This window comes from Bombina bombina, chromosome 3, assembly GCF_027579735.1.
Source record: "Bombina bombina isolate aBomBom1 chromosome 3, aBomBom1.pri, whole genome shotgun sequence".
In the NCBI taxonomy this organism is placed as follows: Eukaryota; Metazoa; Chordata; class Amphibia; order Anura; family Bombinatoridae; genus Bombina; species Bombina bombina.
This window is the reverse complement of record NC_069501.1, coordinates 248,242,508-248,262,188: the sequence shown is the minus strand read 5'-3', so window position 1 is coordinate 248,262,188 and position 19,681 is coordinate 248,242,508. Positions and strand designations below refer to the sequence as shown.

Below are 19,681 nucleotides of genomic sequence, written 5' to 3'. Positions count from 1 at the left end.
CCGATGTCTTGAAGATGGACCCGCTCCGGATGGATGAAGATAGAAGATGCCGTCTGGATGAAGACTTCTGCCCGTCTGGAGGACCTCTTCTTCCCGGCTTGGATGAAGACTTCTGCCCGTCTGGAGGACCACTTCGCCCGGCTTCGTTGAGGACTTCGGCCCGGTTGGGTGAAGACTTCTCAAGGTAGGGTGATCTTCAAGGGGTTAGTGTTTTAGGTTTTATTAAGGGGGGATTGGGTGGGTTTTAGAGTAGGGTTGGGTGTGTGGGTGGTGGGTTTTAATGTTGGGGAGATATTGTATTTTTTTTTGCAGGTAAAAGAGCTGATTACTTTGGGGCAATGCCCCGCAAAAAGTCCTTTTAAGGGCTATTTGTAATTTAGTATAGGGTAGGGATTTTTATTATTTTGGGGGGCTTTTTTATTTTATTAGGGGGATTAGATTAGGTGTAATTAGTTTAAAAAACTTCTAATTATTTTATTATTTTCTGTAATTTAGTGTGTGGGGGGGTGTTCCGTACTTTTTGATAATGTTATTTAATTGTATTTAATTGTAGTAAATTTAGGGAATTAATTTAATTATAGTGTAGTGTTAGGTGTAATTGTAACTTAGGTTAGGTTTTATTTTACAGGTAAATTTGTACTTATTTTAGCTAGGTAGTTATTAAATAGTTAATATCTATTTAATAACTATTGTACCTAGTTAAAATAAATACAAACTTGCCTGTAAAATAAAAATAAACCCTGAGATAGCTACAATGTAACTATTAGTTATATTGTAGCTATCTTAGGGTTTATTTTATAGGTAAGTATTTCGTTTTAAATTGGAATAATTTAGTTAATAATAGTAATTTTATTTATATTTATTTAAATTATATTTAAGTTATGGGGGTGTTAGGGTTAGACTTAGGTTTAGGGGTTAATAAATTTAATATAGTGGGGGCGGCAGATTAGGGGTTAATAAATGTAGGTAGGTGGCAGCGATGTTAGGGACGGCAGATTAGGGGATTAATAAAATGTAACTAGTGTTTGCGAGGCGGGAGTGCGGCGGTTTAGGGGTTAATATATTTATTATAGTGGCGGCGATGTCCGGTTCGGCAGATTAGGGGTTAAAATTTTTATTTTAGTGTTTGCGATGTGGGGGAGGGGGCTTGGTTTAGGGGTTAATAGGTAGTTTATTGGTGTTAGTGTACTTTTTAGCACTTTAGTTAAGAGTCTCATACTACGGCGTTAGCCCATAAAACTCTTAATTACTGACTTTCAAATGCGGTACCAGTCTTGACAGGAGAGGGTGTACCGCTCACTTTTAGGAAGACTCGTAATGCCGGCGTTAGGAAAATCCCATTGAAAAAATAGGATACGCAATTGACGTAAGTGGATTTGCTGTATTTTTGAGTCACGCCAAAAAAGTGAGCGGTAAGCCTGTACCTGCAAGACTCATAATACCAGCGGGCGTTAAAAAGCAGCGTTGGGACCTCTCAACGCTGCTTTTTAACCTTAAGGCAAGACTCGTAATCTAGGCGAATAAAAACAAAAAACATTTTATCACACTTGTCCCTTAACCATTGAAGGAAGAACAAAGTCTAATGGTAAATTTAGCCAATGCCTCGTTTGAAGCCCCTCTGTGTGTCAGGCGCTGGCCTAATAAAGCCTAATAAAGCTAGATGGAAGCATAGAAAATCAAAACTAAGAGACTTTATGTAAACGTGAGTATCCATTTATCACACACAAAACATTTTAGGGATAACAAAACAATTCTCCAGAGTAATCGATGTCACTACTTAGTCTGCACAGAGCATAATGGACTTGATGAGCTGCAGTGCAGTCCCTTTAGCCAATGCCTCTAGGAATCCCTGACTCCGTTCCCTGGAGTTATAGTTCTTTTCACTACACCTGGGACACTCCGATATGCGGTATGCATGAGGGAGACGACAGATAGAGAGACACTTCCAAGGTTTAACGTTGCATCTCAAACTGTTAGGTGGAGGCAATACCAGAATTGTATTCTCTATGGCTACCGCTTCAGAACCGGAGCTGCTGCCCCTCTCCTCAGGATCGACCGCAAGTAGTTGTTCACCCCCGAAGACCTCTCTGGTGGTCACCGCAATGACTCTCCTCTCCTGAGACTGCTCCGATATTTCAACACTAGGAGTATACCGGGTCATTGTCGCAGAGCTTGATTGTGCATATGTTGGATAGTAGCCTAGTCTGGGCAACTGTCTTGGCTGGAGTGGATATGTCTCCGGTGGGTTCCGGGTCTTTACGTTGTCAGCATATCCCGCCATGATCTCAGTGTCTGCTAACATGTTGGAAGGTTACATATGTTTAGCAGTGTTTAGTGGTGGTTCGTCACAATCTTTGATTACATGCGGTGTGGTCGATTGCGTGAACCACCGGGAGATTATTGCAAACATTTCAGAGAAGTGGCACTCTAGTATCCCAGATATCTTGTCCTCTAGTGGTTTTGTAAGCATTGTCTTTTGAATAAAGGTTGTAAAATGATCAGCTGAATGATTCTGAAGTCCTGGAAAGTAATATAGTAGCGGCTGCGGCCTATAGGCTTCTGTTTTCCATGTGGTGTAGCCTACCAGCATAGGCTAAAATCAGATTTCCAGAGTTGTCAAACCACTTCTTTTAGGGTCTTATCTCAATACCTTCACTAGCCAATATTTTCTCTCTGGCATGAGCAAAAACTAGATTAAATTAGTGAAGGTTATTTTCAATTATAGAGCTCCATAGAGATGCGACTTGCCGGCTCAGCTACTTGCTCCACCCAACCCCCCCACCCCTTAAATTTTTTTTAAATTTTTTTTTTAGATTAGCGTTTATTGGGAAATTTGCAAAAGAGCTGAATGCCCTTTTAAGGGCAGTGAAAAAGAGCTGAATGTCCTTTTAAGGGCAATGCCAATACAAATGACCCTTTAGGAGCAATACGCAGATTAGGTTTATTAGTGTTAGGTTTTTTTATTTTGGGGGGTTTACTGGGGTTTACTGTTAGGGGGGACTGATTATTTTTAATGTAAAAGAGCTGAACTATTTAGGGCAATGCCCTACAAAAAAACCCTTTTAAGGGCTACTGGTAGTTTAATAGTAGATTAGGGGGTGTTTTATTTTGGGGGGGATTTGTTATTTTTATAGGGCTATTAGTTTAGGTTTAATCTTATTATTTTGGATAGCTTTGTTTATTTTTTTCTGTATTTTTACTTTTTTAATTTTTGTAGCTTGGGGGGTTACACTTTTAACACATAGACTGCCCTCTGGGCAGGCTTATCAACTAGTATATATATAAGTGCATTATATACCTTTGCCATTAAGTAGATAAAACATATTTATGCAATATTCATATTTCATAAAGATTTTAACTATATATTTACTGTGAATCTTTCACATTTGCTAATGCGAATATTATACGGGGAATGCGAAAATACGATGGCGTTTGCATGATCTTGGGTGTTAGTTTTCCCCCCACTTTTTTACTCCATTGATTTCTATGGAGGAATACATGCACGCGCACCCGAAAACTTGTCAGGTTTTTTGCGCAATTCGGGTTAACGCTAGCGCAAGATAAAAAATTTTTTTAACTTGTAATAAGAATGCAACCCCACAAGCGCTAAAATTAAAATCCTAGTGGAGTATTCGCCAAAAAAATAATAATACTGCACTACTTGTAATCTAGCCCACTGTTTTTGAGTGCATTAATTTAAATAGTAAATAATCTTGTTGGAGTAAACTGATCAGCTGGGATAACATACAATAAACAAGCTGAAAATAGTCTAAATTACACCAAGGGTAGAAGTATCTTGAACTCTGATCTTGTCTTCTTGGAAACATTAATCCATGTCCTTTTCAACAGGATGCTGTATATATATTTGGCCTACAGCCAGTGGAACACCCTACTGATTACTTACTGCTTGTTTTTATCAAAACAGCTGAGCAAACTCTTATAAAAGTGCAGTGTTTCTAGGCATAGATCATTGTAAAACTTCCAATTTTAAGTGTTACTTTCCATCACCCCATCACCACCATAAAGCCTGCAATACAATTGACTTACAGGCCTTAAACAAATGGACATGAAACCCAACATTTTTCTTACACAATTCAGATAGATCATACCATTTTAAACAACTTTCCAATTTACTTCTATTACCTAATTTGCTTTGTTCACTTGGTATCCTTGGTTGAAAAGCATAATTAGGTAGGCTAAGGAGCAGCAATGCTCTAATGGGAGCTAGATGCTGATTGGTGGCTGCAAATGTATGCCTCTTGTCTTACCAATGTGTTCAGCTAGCTCCAAATAGTACATTACTGCTCCTTCACTACTGGATACCAAGAGAATGAAGCTCTATCTGAATCATGAAATAAAGATTTTGGGTTTCATATCCCTTTTAAGGCCCTTTTGTTGACATGTACTACTACTTGCCCATGCGCCTGTAATAGCTGCACACAATATATGCATGCCCAGCTGTCAGTTCCCTGGACAGAATGAGCAGTGAAGCCTGCTGTCAGAGCATTTTCTAGCCAAACACACCACTTCTGTAATCAGAACAGCCACATACTAGAAGCTGCTGCACAGAGAAAAATTACAATGCAGAAACTTGCTTCTTAAATCACTTAATCTAAGTCTGGGCATATTCAAGTTATTTACTCTTTATAGTCTTTGTTATACTCTGTGGCAACAAAAACAGTGAGACCCACAAATTGTAGAGACAACATAGGATTTATGTATATGTCTTCTGTTTATTGTGCCCAATAACTGTATACTTAATGTTACAGTGCTGCATAATATCTTGTCGCTTTATAAATAAACAATATCGCTATTGCATTTACTTTCAATTTGTAATATGAGCGGAAAACCCGATGCGCACAAACAGCCATGATAAACCCTTTATCTCTTGCACGTAACTGGCCCTATATATGGCATCCGGGGAATGGACAAGCCAGCTAGCTAGGACTGTAAAGAAAGTAGTTAACAGAACTAACAATGTGCACAGATTATAAGAATGTCATGACTCTGTCATTAATCAACTGAGATCCCTCTGGGCTCCAGGATAGAATAATAAGAGAAATACTCCCAAGGTCAACCCACTCGGACCTCCAGCACAGCAATCCTTCAAACTATAAATCTTCTCTCTTCCCCTTCAGCTCTGTAATCTGGGTTGGGGGGGGGGGGTATTTTCTCACTTTGCCCAAGAATCCACACTAACACAGCAAAGAGAAACATCTCTGTATTTCAAATGAGGGTTTAGGTCTTTTATAATTTGCTGTGACAGCCAGGCTTTTCAATAACACCATTCCAGCAAAAGGTGCAGAACTGCTTCAGCCAATGTCTAGTTGCAAGTAATGAGTTCCATGATTGGGGTCATCAGGATCCACAAATCAGTGGCCAAAGGTGTAATTTGAACTATATTTTTAACTTTTTATTGTCACACCTATACCCAAGATTGAACCTGACACTCCTTGTTTTCAGCCATTTACTTTATCTTTGAGCCACTGGAGGGCTCTGGCTACACTGACTAGCTTTGAAACCTTTTGCCTGCACTGGCCTTGCTCTGTAGCACTTCCTGCCTGCCATATGCAGGTAGTTCTCGCATTAGTCAGATTATAAAAGACTGCTTCACAGTCTCCTCCCTGCCCTGACAGGGTTCACTCCAGTTGTTTGTGCCTCTGACCTGCATCCAGCTGTGTTGTTGATTTTCTGGCTCCTAACAAGTCTTCTTACCATTCTTCTGGCTTATTTCTTTGCTTGTTGTAAGATACGACTGCTTCCTGGTTTCCTGACCCCTGGCTTGAACCTGGACTTTGCTTTTGTCCAATGCTATAATTTCTGCCATTGTTTACCAACCTTGTCCTGTTTTAGGCCCCAGTGTGGGCATTCCTCCTGTTCTAGGCCTCTGTGTGGGCATTCCTCCAGTCTTAGGCTCCGGTGTGGGCATTGCAGTCTTTGGCCCTAATGTGGACACTCCAGCCCTTGACTCTGCTCTGCTGCATAGCAATCATGTCCTGTGTCTACAGCTCCACAGCATCCAAGTTCTGTGTCTTCAGCACCACAGCATCCAAATCATGTGTCTAATTCCACAGATTCCAGGTTCTGTTACCAGTATTCGGCTCTACAGATTCCAGTTTCTGTAAAATAAACTTTTTTTCCTCAGCATTGCCATTATGCCTAAAAGGTGGATTAGCTCTATAAAATAAAATTCCATTGGCCCCTTTTAACTCACAAGAGAAACTTAAGCCAAACACCTCTACCTCAGACCTCCAAACCCCTAACCCCGCTCCTGTGAGAGCTTGGCATTTATTGTCCAAATATTTTATTAATTGAAATGTAAACCGGGCATGCTGAAGAACTTTAAACCATAGAATTAGACAATATATACCACTTAATTAATGCAAGCATGGGTTAGAGCAGGCTATTGAATAGCCAATAGAATTTCATTAGCTCTCATCCTATTGGCTGTTTTGAATAGCCAATAGGATTTCAGTAGCTCTCATCCTATTGGCTGATTTGAATTTCAAGAATCAAATCAGCCAATAGGAATGCAAGGGACGCTATTTTGAAAAGGCTCCCTTGCATTGAAGATCCAGTGTACGGCAGTGACCGTATGAAGAGGGCGTTCCACGCCGGATGTCTTCAAGGATGAAGATAGAAGACGCCTCCTGGATGAAGACTTCTCGCCACCTGGATGAGGATGGATGTCCGGACTTCAGAAACTGTGAATGGATCTTCGGGGGTTAGTATTAGGTTTTTTTGGGTGTTTTTTTTTTAGATTAGGGTTTTGTGCTTTAGGTATAAGAGCTGAATGCACTTTTCAGGGCAATATAAAAAAGCTGAATGCCCTTTTAAGGGCATTGACCATACAAATGCCCTTTGGGTATCTTAGGTTTTTGTTAGAGTTAGGTTTTGTATTTTGGGGGGTTGGTCGAGTGGTGGGTTTTACTGTTGGGGGGTCTTTGTATTTTTGTCCAGTTAAAAGAGCTGATTTCTTTAGGCAATGCCCTACAAAAGGCCCTTTAAAGGGCTATTGGTAGTTTATTGTAGGCTAGGGTTTTTTTTATTTTGGGGGGGGGGCTTTTTAATTTTTATAGGGCTATTAGATTAGGTGTAATTGTTTTTGTTTTTTTATAATTTCGTTTGTTATTTTTTGTAATTTAGTATTTTTTATTTTTTGTAATTTTTAGACTTAATTTTTTTTAGTAGTGTTAGTTTTTTTAATGTTTAATTTAGTTTTTTTAGTTGGTAGTTATTTTAATTTTAGTATAATAGTTAATATAATAGCTATGTTAGGTTAATTGTTAGTTTAAACTTAGGTTTTTTTAATTTCACAGGTAAGATTTTATTTATTTTAAGATAGGGATATTTTTAATTTAAAGTTAGGGGGTGATAGGTTTAGGGGTTAATAGTTTAATTTATTAGTGGCAATGTAGGGGGGCTGGCTGTTTAGGGGTTAATAGGTTTATTTAGTAGTGGTGATGTGGGGGGCTGGCAGTTTAGGGGTTAATAGGTTTAGTTAGTGGCGGCGGTGTCGGGGAGCAGCGGAATAGAGGTTAATAACTATTATAGTGGCAGGATGTGGGCGGGCGCCAGATTAGGGGTTAATTAGTTTTAAATAGTGTTTGTGATGTGGGAGGGTGGCGGTTTAGGGGGTTAATAGGTAGTTTATGGGTGTAAGTGTACTTTGTAACAGTTTAGTTATGAGTTTTGTGAAACATTTTTGTTACACAAAACTCATAACTACTGTTTTCAGATGGCGGTATGGATCGTGTTGGTATAGGCTGTAATGCAAGCATTTTAGCCTCACTACACAACCTGTAATACCGGTGCTATGGAAATCCCACACAAAAATGTAATTTTTTTGAGTGTGGGATTGACGTTGCATTACAGGCTACAATGCTTGCGGTATAGCTGTACCGACTCGACTCCCAATAGTGCGTTCCTGCTTTTACGCTGAAATTGCCATTTTTTTAGCGTTAAAAGCTGCAACACAAAACTCGTAATCTAGGTGAAAGTTAGCTGTCATTGTAAGTTTATTGTTCTTGTCAATCACGTTTCTTTATTGTATTTATATTTAGCAGTAACCATCTGGTGCACACATTTCCTTTTCTTCTTTACAGCTAGCACAAACAAGAACAATAACTATAGGAACATTTGTAATATTGGCATACTTACAAATGTAATTATTGTTATTATAATACTTGTGAATATGTTACATGGAATTACTGCTCCTGTTCCAGCCATTTCACAATTGACAGCAACTACGCCATCAGCTTATGCAAATGTATAAAGGAAAATTCTCTACCAACAGCTTTTGCAGATACTGAGTCCTATAGTTGTCCTGTCTGGTCAAAAATGTGCTAAAGTTGGAGCAAGAAAGGTAATGGAAAGTATTGCTATATCTCTAGGACCATTATCAGAAGCACTGAATACAGAACCTATAAGTAACATCAAAGGTGATGGGGTGCTATTTATATTACGTAAACTACTGCAAATATGGACTGGGAACATAATTATGCACTCAAACTCCCATTTAGCAACAAAATCAAGGAAGAACAACAAAAGCGTTGTTTACTGGTAAAGATGTGGGTACATGGGCTGGCACTTATGAGAGTTTTATGACAGGACACACAGACTATTTGCACACAGGAAAACATAGTTGCAGAGCGGAGGTCAGTTCCTGGGACTAATATATTTCCACTAGCAGATGCAATTGTGGGGGATATGAAACAGTGTAAGAAGAACAAGTACCAGTGCTAAATACAAATATTGTTACAGTTGTCGAGATAACACCAATGGTTTCCTAATATGTATATGAATTGTGTGCCTCAAACACAGCGAAACTGACCTAAAGACTCTAAGAACACCTGCTGTTTGTGCCATTGAGAGCGCCAAGGTAACTACAGTATTAGTACAAATAAAAGGAGGATACAGGAAAGCTGTGAATTTGATAACATTTATTGACAACTTATGCTAAACAAAGCATTGATTATATTTTAAACAATATTAATCCCTTAACCAACACGAAGTGCCCTGTACGTCCAAGAGTTTTATTGGGTTTAATAGCAAGGTTTCTGCTACCCGTGGCATGACACACTATTATACTCACTCGTTGGCGGAAAAAACGCGCTATTAAAAATTAAATCCCCATAGAAAGACCTGTGACGTACAGGGTATGTCACTGGTCGTTAAGGGGTTAAGCTTTTAGTGTTAATGGCACATGTTCTACACTGTGATGTTACCCAGAAGCAACACTGAACCAAACTTTCAGTCTGCATCTCTCTGCCAGCACGGTGTCAGAGAGACAGTTGCTGCTCTCCCACAGCTCTATGCCCCCCTTACACAAAATCATAACATTACAAGACTGTGATCAATATAATGACAAGCAGCGGCATAGATACTTTCCTGCCAGTTGTTTAAGAATATTATATTAATTAGTCATTAAAAAGTTAGTTTCTGCTAGATGCTGCTAGATATTTTATATAAAAAGTTAGTTTCTGCTACATACTGCTAGATATTTGATATAAAAAGTTAGTTTCTGCTAGATGCTGCTAGATATTTTATATAAAAAGTTAGTTTCTGCTAGATACTGCTAGATATTTTATATAAAAAGTTAGTTTCTGCTAGAAACTGCTATATCATTCAGAGTTGATATCAGTTTTATAAATTACTTCCACAAACAGTTAACTTAACAATAGCTTTTGTGTTTTTTTCCTTTTTCATTTTATCAGTCACTGAGAGCTCCCATCCAGAGGTAATAAAATTCTCAAAATAAATTGGATGTACTGCACTAGTTACCTATGGTAGAAGTTGACATGCCGTGTTATAACATTTCATGGACATTTTTAATGTCTTCTAATGTTTTTATGTTGTTTCACTATTACTTTGCCTACTGCAGATTATATCCATGTAAATTATGCTCAATAACTAAAAAAAAACATAATTTATGTAAGAACTTACCTGATAAATTCATTTCTTTCATATTAGCAAGAGTCCATGAGCTAGTGACGTATGGGATATACATTCCTACCAGGAGGGGCAAAGTTTCCCAAACCTTAAAATGCCTATAAATACACCCCTCACCACACCCACAATTCAGTTTAACGAATAGCCAAGAAGTGGGGTGATAAGAAAGGAGCGAAAGCATCAAAAAAATAAGGAATTGGAATAATTGTGCTTTATACAAAAAAAATCATAACCACCACAAAAAAGGGTGGGCCTCATGGACTCTTGCTAATATGAAAGAAATGAATTTATCAGGTAAGTTCTTACATAAATTATGTTTTCTTTCATGTAATTAGCAAGAGTCCATGAGCTAGTGACGTATGGGATAATAAATACCCAAGATGTGGAACTTCCACGCAAGAGTCACTAGAGAGGGAGGGATAAAATAAAGACAGCCAATTCCGCTGAAGAATTAATCCACTACCCAAATCAAAAAAGTTTCAATTTTTATAATGAAAAAAACTGAATTTATAAGCAGAAGAATCAAACTGAGACAGCTGCCTGAAGTACCATTCTACCAAAACTGCTTCTAAAGAAGAGAAAACATCAAAATGGTAGAACATAGTAAAAGTATGCAAAGAAGACCAAGTCATTGCTTTGCAAATCTGATCAACAGAAGCTTCATTCTTAAAAAGCCCAGGAAGTAGAAACTTACCTAGTAGAATGAGCCGTAATCCTCCGAGGCGGGAATCCACCCGACTCCAAATAAGCATGATGAATCAAAAATTTAAGCAAGATTCCAAATAAATGGCAGAAGCTTTTTGACCTTCCTAAAACCAGAAAAGATAAAAAATAGACTAGAAGTCTATCTGAAATCTGAATAGCTTCAACATAGAATTTCAAAAACTCTTACCATATCCAAAGAAAGTAAGAATCTCACCAAAGAAGTCTTAGGAAAACAATAATTCCTCCCTAATGTTTGTTAGAATTTACAACTTTAGGTAAGAATTGAAATGAGGACAGCAAAAACCACCTTATCCTGATGAAAAAAATCAGAAAAAAGAGATTCACAAGAAAGAACAGATAATTCAAAAACTGTTCTAGCTGAAGAGATGGCCAAAAAGAACAATACTTTCCATGAAAGTAATTAATGTCCAGAGCAAGCATATGCTCAAATAGAAGAGCCTGAAAAACCTTCAGAACCGAATTAAGACTCCAAGGAGGAGAAATTGGCTTAATGACAGGTTTGATACGAATCAAAACCTGAACAAAATGATGAATATCAGGAAGTAACACTGCCTTATCCTGATGAAAAATCAGAAAAGGATATTCACAAAAAAAGAGCAGATAACTCAAAAACTCTTCTAGCAGAAGAAATAACCAAAAGGAACAATACTTTTCCAAGAAAGTAATTTAATGTTCAGAGAATGCATAGTTTCAAACGGAGGAGCCTGTAAAGCCCTCAGCACCAAATTGAGACTCCAAAGAGGAGAGATTGAATTAATGACAGGCTTGATACGGACCAAAGCCTGTACAAAACAATGAATATCAGGATGATTAGCAATCTTTCTGTGACAAAACCTCATCCAAACCAACCTGAAAAAATAATAAAATTCTATGAATTTTAAAAGAATGCCAAGAAAAGTAGGTCTTCCAGACTCAATAATAAATCTTTCTAGAGACAGATTTACGAGCCTGAAACATAGTATTAATCAATGAGTCAGAGAAACCTCTATGACTAAAAATCAAGCGTTCAATCTCCATCCCTTCAAATTTAATGATTTGAGATCCTGATGGAAAAAATGGGCCTTGAGAAAGAAGATCTGGTTTAAACGGAAGTGTCCAAGGTTGGCAACTGGCCATCCGAATGAGATCCGCATACCAAAACCTGAAAGGCCATGCTGGAGCCACCAGCATAACAAACAAATACTCCATAAGAATTTTGGAAATCATTTTGGAAGAAGAACTAGAGGCGGAAAGAAATAGTCAAAAAGATAATTCCAAAGAAATGTCAATGCATACACTACTTCCGCCTGAAGATCCCCGGACGTGAATAGGCCCCTGGGAAGTTCTTTATTCAGATGAGATGCCAACAGATCTATTTCTAGAAATGCTCACATCTGAAAAATTGAAAAACATATCTGGGTAGGAGAGACCATTCTCCCGGAAGTAAAGCTTGATTAACAGAGATAATCCGCTTCCCAAATATCTATACCTGGGAAAAGAACCACAGAATTTAGATAGGAGCTGAATTTAGCCCAAGCTAATATCCGAGACACTTCTGTCACAGCCTAAGGACTGATAGTCCTACCCTGATGATTGAGATACACCATAGTTGTGATATTGTCTGAAAAACAATAAACGTCTCTTCTTCAAAAAGAAACTAACTGAAAAACTCTGAGAAAACACGGAGTTCTAAAATATCAAATGGTAATCTCGCCTCCTGAGATTTCCAAACCCCTTGTGCTGACAGAGATCCTCAGACAGCCTCCCAACCAAAAAGACTCACATCTGTGGAGATCATGGTCCAGGTTGAAAGAAATGAAGAGACCTGTAGAACTAAATGATGGTGATCTTAACCACCAAATCAAGAGAGATAAATATTAGGATTCGAAGATTTAAAATGCAAAATCCTAGAATCCCTGCACCATAATTCAGCATAAAAGACTGGAAAGGTTCTTTCTATTGAAAATGAGCAAAGGGAATTGAATCCAATGCTGTGGCCATAAGACCTAAAACTTCTATGCATATATAGCAACTGAAGGAAATAATAGAGACTAAAGGTACCGACAGACGGAACCCAATAAAATTGTCCCTTGTCTGATAGAGACAAAGACAGTGACACAAACTATCTGGAAACCTAAAAAAGGTGACCCTTGTGTGAGGAATCAAGAGCTTTTGAAAAAAAGATCCTCTAACTATGTCCTGGAAGAACAAAGTGAATCATATGAGATTCCGCATCCTCAGAAAATAATCTGAATGAAAACAGAAAAATTAAAATATGCATTTATTGTATCTAATGAAAACAAATAATGCTATCACTGACCAAAAAAAAAAAAAAAAGGCAGAATAGTTTGAATAAAACTCCAAAACCCAGTTCCTAAAAATGGAACTGGAAGAAATACCCCAGAAGATTCCAGGTCTGAGCAGCGCTTGAACCCCACGGGTGATCAGCCATGCTTCAACAGTACCCAAAATATATAGTACCAAAACACACTTAAAGAAAGTGTTAGCCTTACTGGAATAAAATCAAAGAAATTTGGACCGAATAGAACCAAATAAATTTCAAAAAAGTCTTAACCTGCCCCTTGCCAGCCAAGCTGGAATACGGCACGTACATCGCAATTTTAGGGAGCTGATTTCGAACTGAAAAATTTCCAGAGTAACAGTTAAGAATTGAATCCAATTATAAAACAAATAATTGATTATCTTAGAACAAAAGAAATATGGATTTTTAGAAATCACAAAATATTTCTAGCTAAAACAGCTAAAGACATAGATTAAACCTCATTTGCGAAAATATTCGTTAAAATGAAGACACAAATAAAATTATTAGCATGATAGTCCAGTTAAAGGACCAGTCAATATACTGGACTTGCATAATCAATAAATGCAAAACAACAAGACAAATGCAATAGCACCTAGTCTAGTAAATGTTGTCCCTTTAACAATGCTAAAGTAAATCATAATCTGATACTTGATCTTAAAGTAAACAGAAAAAATGAAGCAATTGCAACATCATCCAAATAAATCACAGGTCCAAGAAAAGTACCTGAAACTAAATAATTTTCAATAAATAAGATACAACCATCTAAAGGAAAATAAATACTATTTTGCTATAGAAATAATAGCATAATTAGTAGGAGTAGAGATAGCCCCAATAAATTGGAGAACCCTCCAAATTAAATTTAACTGCCGGCAAAGAATATAGTTTAAAACCTTTGAAGAAGGAATAAAAGAAAATTCTCAGCCTATTCCATTCCCTAGTATGAGGAATTGGAAAAAACCCTCTGAAAACACAGAAGAATAAATAAGCAGAAATAGTGTCAGCTAGTCTTGAAAAAGAACTAGTTACCTTAATATCCAAAATAATCAACACCTTTTCAACAAAGAACAAATGTACTTTAATAAAAAAATAAAATAAAAAAGTAGATTTGTTAGTGTCAATATCTGATGAAGAAAATTCTGAATGAGAAAAAACATCATCAGAGAAGGATAAATCAGTATGTTGTTGGTCATTTGAAACTTCAATAATTAAAAAAGAAGTTTGAAAAGGACCTAAAAATTTTATTAGAAGGCATGATGTCAGACAAAGCCTTTAAAATAGAATCAGAAAAATATTTCTTATAAATCTTCTAAATATTTCTTGTACATAAGATGTAAAAAGAATGGCAATATATAAAGCATAAATACTAATGGATTCTGCATGTAAAAGTTTATCATGATAACTTATTACAAACCATAGCTAAAGATAAACATTCATAACATTTAAAATAAATGAACTTAGCTTTGGTAGGACTGAACTCAGTCAACAGAAATCCTCTTAGATTGTTTTGAAACAGGAATAGTGAAATCTTGCAATATGTAATAGAAAAAAACAATATTTAAAGCAAAATTATCAAATTCCTTAAATGACAGTTTCAGGAATGGTAAAAGAATGCAAAATAATAAGCTTCTAGAAACCAGAAGCAATAAAAAAGTGAGGTTTAAATAATGTGAGGAAAAAAAGTGAAACAAAAATATGCCCACATTTTTTGGCGCCAAATATGACGCCCACATTATTTGCGCTAAATATAACGCCCATATATTTGGCGCCAAGTATGACGCCACATCCTCTGACGCCAGAACCGACGCCCACATTTTTTGGCGCAAAAAAATGTCTGAATACACATGCGTCAAAAATGACATTTTAACAGAATACAACTTCCGGTGTCAACTACGGCACCGGAAATGACGAAATTTTTGCACCAAAAAAGTCCGCGCCAAGAATGACGCAATAAAAAGAAACATTTTCTGCCCCCGCGAGCCTAACAGCACACAGGGAAAAATGATCAATTGAAAATTTTCAAGGTAAAGAAAAATAAATTGAATTAAAATGCATTATCCCAAATAATGAAACTGACAGTCTGGATTTTAAAGGAATACTGATTATGCTGAATCATGGCAAATATAAGTTTAAAGACATATATTTAGAACTTTACATAGAAAGTGCCCAACCATAGCTTAGAGTGTCATAATAAAATAAGACTTACCCTAAGACACTCATCTACATATAGTAGATAGCCAAACCAGTACTGAAACGAGAATCAGTAGAGGTAATGGTATATAAGAGTATATCGTCGATCTGAAAAGGGAGGTAGGAGAAGAAATCTCTACGACCGATAACAGAGAACCTATGAAATAGATCCCCTAGAGGAAGACCATTGTATTCAAATAGGCAATACTCTCTTCACATCCCTCTGACATTCACTGCACTCTGAGAGGAAAACCGGGCTCCAGCCTGCTGCGAAGCGCATATCAACGTAGAATCTAGCACAAACTTACTTCACCACCTCCATGGGAGGCAAAGTTTGTAAAAACTGAATTGGGGGTGTGGTGAGGGGTGTATTTATAGGCATTTTAATGTTTGGGAAACTTTGCCCCTCCTGGTAGGAATGTATATCCCATACGTCACTAGCTCATGGACTCTTGCTAATTACATGAAAGAAAATATTTTATATAAAAAAAGTTAGTTTCTCAAAGTACAATGCTAAGAAGTTAGATTGAAATGTAATTTACTTGTCAATATATATAGATGTAAAAATCAACTGCTTCTATTATATAAAGTCATTTTTATATATGCTTATTATAAATATATATAAGCAATTAAACACAACATATACAAAGAAAAAAAACCACGTCTAAACTGTCATTTTATTCACATAAATGTGTATTTTTTGCAGTTTATGGACATGACCTTTTAATAACCTCTTATTGCATCTCCTCTGCTGAGGTAGTTAGGGACATATTGAACAATCACAGTTAAAAGTGGTAAGGCTTCTGAAGTCTGAAGTATACACTCCAGTTCTCATGAGAATTGGTAAATCCACACATTTATCTTGTCACAACTTATTCTACAGATAGAGAATAGAGTCAGCTGCATCTCACTTAGGAACAGTTTGTAATATGCTGAAGCTTGGGCTATTTTACACCTGAGACCAGAGGCCTGATCGCTATACACCAGGCACACCCCTATTTAATCCCAGTACCGGTGCACAATGCTCAGCAGCTGCTGCTTCACCTAAATTATCTGGTACCTGCTCTTTATCTATCACTTCAAGCTGTGAAAGATACACAATGTGTAATGATTCTCAACATTTTCAGGAATACATTTATCTTTAATTACAATAAAAAGAATTTAACAGTTTTATGTTGAAGGGGCCATTAAATTATTATTTTTTGCATCTAAAAGGGCATTTTAACCTCTTAAGTGCAGACTTGTCCCTTAGTGCAGATGATGACTTAGTTGTCATCCTGGAGGAGGGTCCCCTTTTCATTCTTTATTGTTGTTTGTGGGAGGATCTCCTAGTGACATACCCATGTGCTGAAGTTTGAATTCCTGACACTGTGGCTGTTGGGGAGAGCATGTACCAAGCTACGAGCCTGAAACGCTAGTTAAGTAGCAGCGGTCTTAAGACCTAAAGTTAACCTAAAGTTTTGCTGATTGCAACCTTCCCGATCGGATCAGGCTGATTGACAGCCCCCTCTTGCGTGCAATTGGCCGTGTGCAAGCAGGGGCTGGCATTGCACAAGCAGTTGCTTATGCATGCTTGCCGCAAGGCTGGGCAGATAGTATTCATGATAGCAAACCTCGCACACCCACCTTTGATTAATGGAGCCTTATATCTCATTCCCCAGATCATTTACAAGATCCTTTTAATTGAGTGTGTCACCTGCTCCTGTAATATGCAGGTGATTACTGTTAAAATGGCTATATATTGCTGCAGCATTTACAATTATTTGCCCTGGTACTGGCTGCACTCCGTATCAAGAAGTATTTAATCAGGATAAACATATACTATATACTAATATATATATATACACACATACATAAAGTTATTTTTTGAATTATTGACACTGTATTCTATAAGAGCCTATCAAGTTTTATAGTAGCACTCAAAATGCTCCTATCTCGACCCTGTTTAAGCTATAGGGCTAAGTGAACCCTCATTTTACTCCCCACCCCTGTAGGTTATTGCTGTTTTTCCACGGGTATGCAACCCCTCATGTGGAAGAGGTAATTTCATTATTTTAAATGAGGGAGTCACACCCCCCTCTAATTTTTAGGTGATCACCCAAGTACACACCTGTACAGTCTTTAACTAGAAGGGTTACTTTTACAGCCGCTAACCCCCCCCCCCCCATAAAACACATAGGGAAAAAGGGGAGGCTCCAACATCCAATGTAGGGTATCATGTTTCTCACATCAGTGGGTGACTGACATAAAATTAGTAATTACCTACCAAATATATTTACTGCATGTGGGACATTGACTTCAAAGGCACTTCTTTACCCTAAGGACAGCATACAGCACACACAAACACATAATAAAAATCACATGAAAGAGGGGATTACCCATTTTCAAATGAGGGGTCCCAAAGAAATTGCAACCACCTGTACTCTAGGTGCCTTTTACTGTGCACTTTAAATTAATCAGAATTGTGTGTAATTTAGCTAATATTTGTATGGCTGGATATTTTATACCTACTCAATTTCTATATAAATGGCAAGATGGTCTGACAAAAATAATAAATTTTATCTTCAGATTATTTTATTATTATATTTACTTTAACCAAACAATATCAAATGTTATGAAATCCTATATTTTGATGTTTTGGGAAGGTGAACCAATGATAAATGTGGGACATAATGTGGGTTTGAAATATTTATGAAATAATGACATCCGTGCTGCTGTTTACTATGTACACCATAGAAAATGATCAGAAATAAAAAATAAAAAAAAATAGTATTTCACATGGTTGTATTTTTCTTATATTATGATATATTTGCAAACTAAAGTTATTTTCTAAAAAAGTTTGGTCTCCTGAAATTTTTTTTGTTATTTTGTGGAAAAGACAATATGCAGTGAGGGTCAAACAAATAAAATACAGTGCTAGCACAGGGGAGTGAAAATGGCTTAACGTTGAAAGGGTTAAAATATATTGGTCTTTCGGTAGGACATTGAGGCCACTGGGAGAATAAAATGGCTGTGAATCCTTCTCTGTGTTGAAACATCTGAGAGTAGCATGCTGGAATAATGGATGGAGCGTTTTGTATAAATGTATAGAAGGGTCTGTTCCATGTCTGTGCCATACCAGTATTCTCTTCTGGGTATTATTTGCAAATGAAAATGGAAGACATGTCTCTGTCTGGCCTGGATAACAGCAAACTGGAGGCCATTGCTCATGAGATTTACAACGCTCTAATAGAAGATACATGTTGCGGATTGAGTTTTGAAATTAATCGTGCTGTTAAGTGTGGATATTTCTTTCTTGATGATACAGATCCAGAAAGCATGAAAGATTTTGAAATAATTGATCAGCCTGGTGTTGATATCTTTGGCCAACTATATAATCAGTGGAAGAACAAGGAGTGTGTTTGTCCTAACTGCAACCACAGTATTGCAGCCTCCTATTTTGCTCCTCATTTGGAAAAATGTCTTGTATGGGAAGAAACAGCAGCCGCATTGCTAACCGTCGCATTGCCAGCAGCAACAATATGAACAAATCCGAGAGCGACCAAGAAGATAACGATGATGTTAATGATAACGATTGGTTGTATGGATCAGAGAAGAAAGGCACTTTAATCAGTCTGGAGCAAAGAAGAGAAAATCAGAGAACAATCCAAATTCTCTCCCCAGATCCAAGTCAATAAAACACAAAAATGGAGAGATCTCCATGAATTCAGACCCATTCAAGTATAATAGCAGTTCAGGAATTAGCTATGAGAATCTTGGACTAGAAGAATTACATACACTGCTAACAACGCAATGTGGTGTCATATTTGAACACACTAAGAAGATGTGCACAAGGTCTCTTCGATGCCCTCAACACACAGATGACCAGAGAAGATCTGTTAGAATTTACCTTCTAGAGCCCTTTACGCACCAATAACTCAGAATCTCGGAAGACAAAGAAGAAAAAGCTGAGTCACATGAGTCTGGTGAGCAGAGGACAACAACAATAATAATAAGAAGCCTAAGCCTCCTGCCCCACTGACCCCTGGGATTTACAATGACTTCAACTGAGAGGTCTTGAGGGTGTTCCTCACCATACCTGAACAAGGTCCAGTGGGGCCTATAATGCATTGTTACCTCTCAGTATCTATAAACCTCTGGCGGTGACCTGGTTATAACCAGACCACACATGAAATAATAAACCCTTGAATGTGAATATTATGAGGCCACAGATAACTGTGTTTAATACACCAGGATAGGTGTATATATCTCTGATAACCCAGTCTGTCCACTTCTGCTTCCTCTGTGTGCTGCTATATTTGGATCTTATTACAGTGATTGTGGTCTAGACTGATAACAATGAAGTTCTAAGAAAGAGTGAAATTTTATGACTTCTGGTCATATTAAGATTTTGTGCAGCAGTGTTAGGAAAGTTTCTGCTTTTGTTGGTATTGGGTCTTCTGGTTATCTGTACAAAGTTAAAAGGACACTGAGCCCAATTTTTTTCTTTTGTGATTCAGATAGAGCATGCAATTT

The 19,681-nt window shown here is 37.3% G+C and overlaps 1 protein-coding gene and 1 pseudogene across 1 annotated transcript in view; one reads left to right on the top strand and one right to left on the bottom strand.

Moving 5' to 3' along the window:
- Positions 1-19,681, bottom strand: part of MYO1C (myosin IC) — a 567,598-nt gene that overhangs the window by 531,094 nt on the left and 16,823 nt on the right. The window lies entirely within an intron of this gene.
- LOC128653134 (ataxin-7-like protein 3) lies at positions 18,314-19,216 on the top strand (annotated as a pseudogene).